The sequence below is a fragment of the Sminthopsis crassicaudata genome, chromosome 3, assembly GCF_048593235.1.
Source record: "Sminthopsis crassicaudata isolate SCR6 chromosome 3, ASM4859323v1, whole genome shotgun sequence".
NCBI classification, from domain to species: domain Eukaryota; kingdom Metazoa; phylum Chordata; class Mammalia; order Dasyuromorphia; family Dasyuridae; genus Sminthopsis; species Sminthopsis crassicaudata.
In genome coordinates this window covers 584,244,188-584,247,181 of record NC_133619.1, presented here as the reverse complement: position 1 = coordinate 584,247,181, position 2,994 = coordinate 584,244,188, and positions in this window count along the sequence as shown.

Genomic DNA, 2,994 nt, shown 5'->3' with positions numbered 1-2,994 from the left:
CTTCATATGACTATAGATGGTTTTAATTTCTTCTGTAAATTGCATATTAATATCATTTTACAATTTATCAGTTGAAGGATGTGGTATAGTGTTAGGATTACAAAGTAATAACTCAGATTGTCTAAACAATTCTCTAGCTCAGAGTATACACATTTAGTTCACATCTTTAAAAGGAGTTTACTCCTTTAAAAGGAGCAAGTTCATTGGCTGTAGGAGTTCTCACAAGCCCATTCTCTGTGAGGATAAAAGAAGGCAACATTGAGTCTGAAGAGCAGTCTAGACTGGCACATTGAGTTTGGACAGCAGTCTGGATTGGGGAAGGACAAGAGCTGGAGGAGATTCAGAGCCATGATTCAGGAAGAAGAAGAAGAGGCTGGCTGGAGGCTCCAGAAGCCTCCCAAGAAACCTGCACACAGAGAAAAAGATTCACAGAGAAAAGAAACCTTGTCCCAGAGAAGGATTAACAACTGAGAGACGATAGGACTTTACAGTTTAGTGCTCAGATAATGCTGAATCCTTGTTAAACATCTGAAAATTCACATGAGATGAAATCCATAGAAATGTTATAATTGGAAATTCCTTCATGCATAATTTAAACCTCTTTCAACATTTAAAAAATTCATGCTGTATTTAAAAAAAATTAACTTTCCAAAAAAATAAAACCTATGTATATGTGATTTTAATCTACCTATGACTTTTTGCATTAAATGAATTTTCTTTAAGCAATGTAATTTGTTTTTCTAGACTCATGTTTCCCCCTTTCAATTTTGTTAAAAGGAAGAGTACAGATCATTTAAAAATTAATTATTATTTTGTTTTCTGGTTATAGATGCATATTAACTTATCACATTTATTTATAAATTATTTTGGGAGAGAAAAATCAGTACAAAAGGGAAAAAACATGGGAGAGGGAAAAAAAAAAGTGAAGGCAGCATGTATTGATTTACATTCAATTAACATTGCTATTTTATCCAAAGTGTTCAGTACAGATAAACTGAGATACAAAACTTATATAGGATTTTAGCTAACTAGGTTTGCAAACAGAATATATAACCTGAGTATACATAATCTTATAAAAGAAACAAAAATAGATAAGGAGGACACTGGGAGGACAGAAGAGCCATAATTCCAGGAAAAGATCATAACATAATCCTGAAAATATAGGGGTCAAGATAAGAAGATTGAGGGCAGGAGACAGTGAGGTGAAGGGAAATACTCAAATAGAGGGGGAATTATCCTAGCAAGGATCAAGATAATACACCTGGAGTTTGACACAATGTTATGTAAAGGGGTTCAGACCTTCAAGGTTTTTCTTGGGCTCTTTTTAAAAAATTCAATTTCCAGTCCTAATGGTAAGGAAGTGGGAGTTGGCTCAACATATGCTCACTCTAGTAACTATTCAAATCCTTGAATCATATTGAAGCGTCTCAGCACCACGATTTTGATTGACCCTACCTGGGAGCAGATAAGTGGAACAAGATTAGAAAAGATGCAAGGATCTATGACAAGGGCAAGACTCTCCCTGGGAACTCCAGAGTTGTTAATAGAATTCCTTGTTTAGGGATGCACAGAAGCCTCTCCATTGCAAGACTAACATGTCAGATCCTTGCAATTCTGGAGAACTGTCTCAGCCTGAGAATCCAGTTTGTGATGAACAATTCAATTTGAGCCAGGTCTGCAGTCATATGTGCCCCTAACTTAGGGTTTACTTGTAGAGAGAGCAGTGGTACTCAAGGTAGTTGTGCTGGCTCATCCTACCCCTTGCAGGAGGGGAAAGAGCTGCACTGCATGGCACTGTTGGGGAGAAGGGGGAAGGGTAAGACCTGAAATGGCTCCATTCCATCCCCGCCTGAAAGAATAGACAGGCTAGGGAACACTGCTACTAGGATAATTAAAAGATCCGGATTACTGAACAGGATATGAGAGTATGGACACCAGGATCCTGATACTAAACTATAGCATCCTTCAAGGATGCTGAAATATTAAGAATTGGAGTTAGAGAAGTAGATCAGAAAGACTTGTGGAGGCAGTCACAAGGACTTCAACAACTTGCAGGGATCATTGGGTTCCCTGACACGTGAAGCAATGGACAATAGACTGGTTTTGGACTATCTCTTGGTTGCTGAAGAAGGTGTATGTATGACTGATGTTTCCTCTTTCTAGGACTTCTGGAAATCTTTTACAACACCATGTTGATTTATAGTGTTCATTATATCACTACTTGCATGTACAATTCATGTTTGTTACACCACATTGAGCCTGCACAGACTTTAGGGAGAGTCATCACTAATAGCCTGTGGGTTATTGCTATGTGCTTGTGTAATACCTCCCATGCTGATGGGTTTGTGCCTACCTGTTTCTAATAAGACCCTTCAGCCCAGAAACCTGCTAGCAATCTCATTTCCCTTTGGTGCTTTTCATCTCCCTTCCTGAGAAGTCAAGGGGGTGTGATCACCTCTTTTTGGGGGTTCTCACCTCCCTGAGAAGTCAGGGATGGTGTGACCACCTGTGTTCTCAAATAAAAGAAAGCAGGAGATATAAAGGGCTGAAATGGAGATGCACTTGAATAGCTAAACACTTGAGGCTAATTACCAATTGGACAATATTAACATATGCTTGGAGAATGACCCTGCCCAACTATTCTGTGCTGGCTGGATCTGTGGCTGTAAACAGAGAAGTGTGAGAGAGATCAGAGGATGGAGCAGGACAAGCAGGATCATTCTTTGGCAGTGGAGAGAGAGAAATTAGGTGTGGAAATTCCTATATCTATTGTGAAGTGACCCCAAAAGACCAGGAATAAAGACTTTTGCTTATCCTGACTCAGGCTGACTATTAAGGTATCTAAGGTACTAACGTGGTCATTATACACAAGTCTGTTGAAAAAGTGTTTTGTGAGCTTTAAAACATTCTATACACATATGAGTTATATGACTGAATGGTTTGCTCATATCAATTTTAGTGAGATTGGAAGTCTTTAGCCATGATATCTTATTT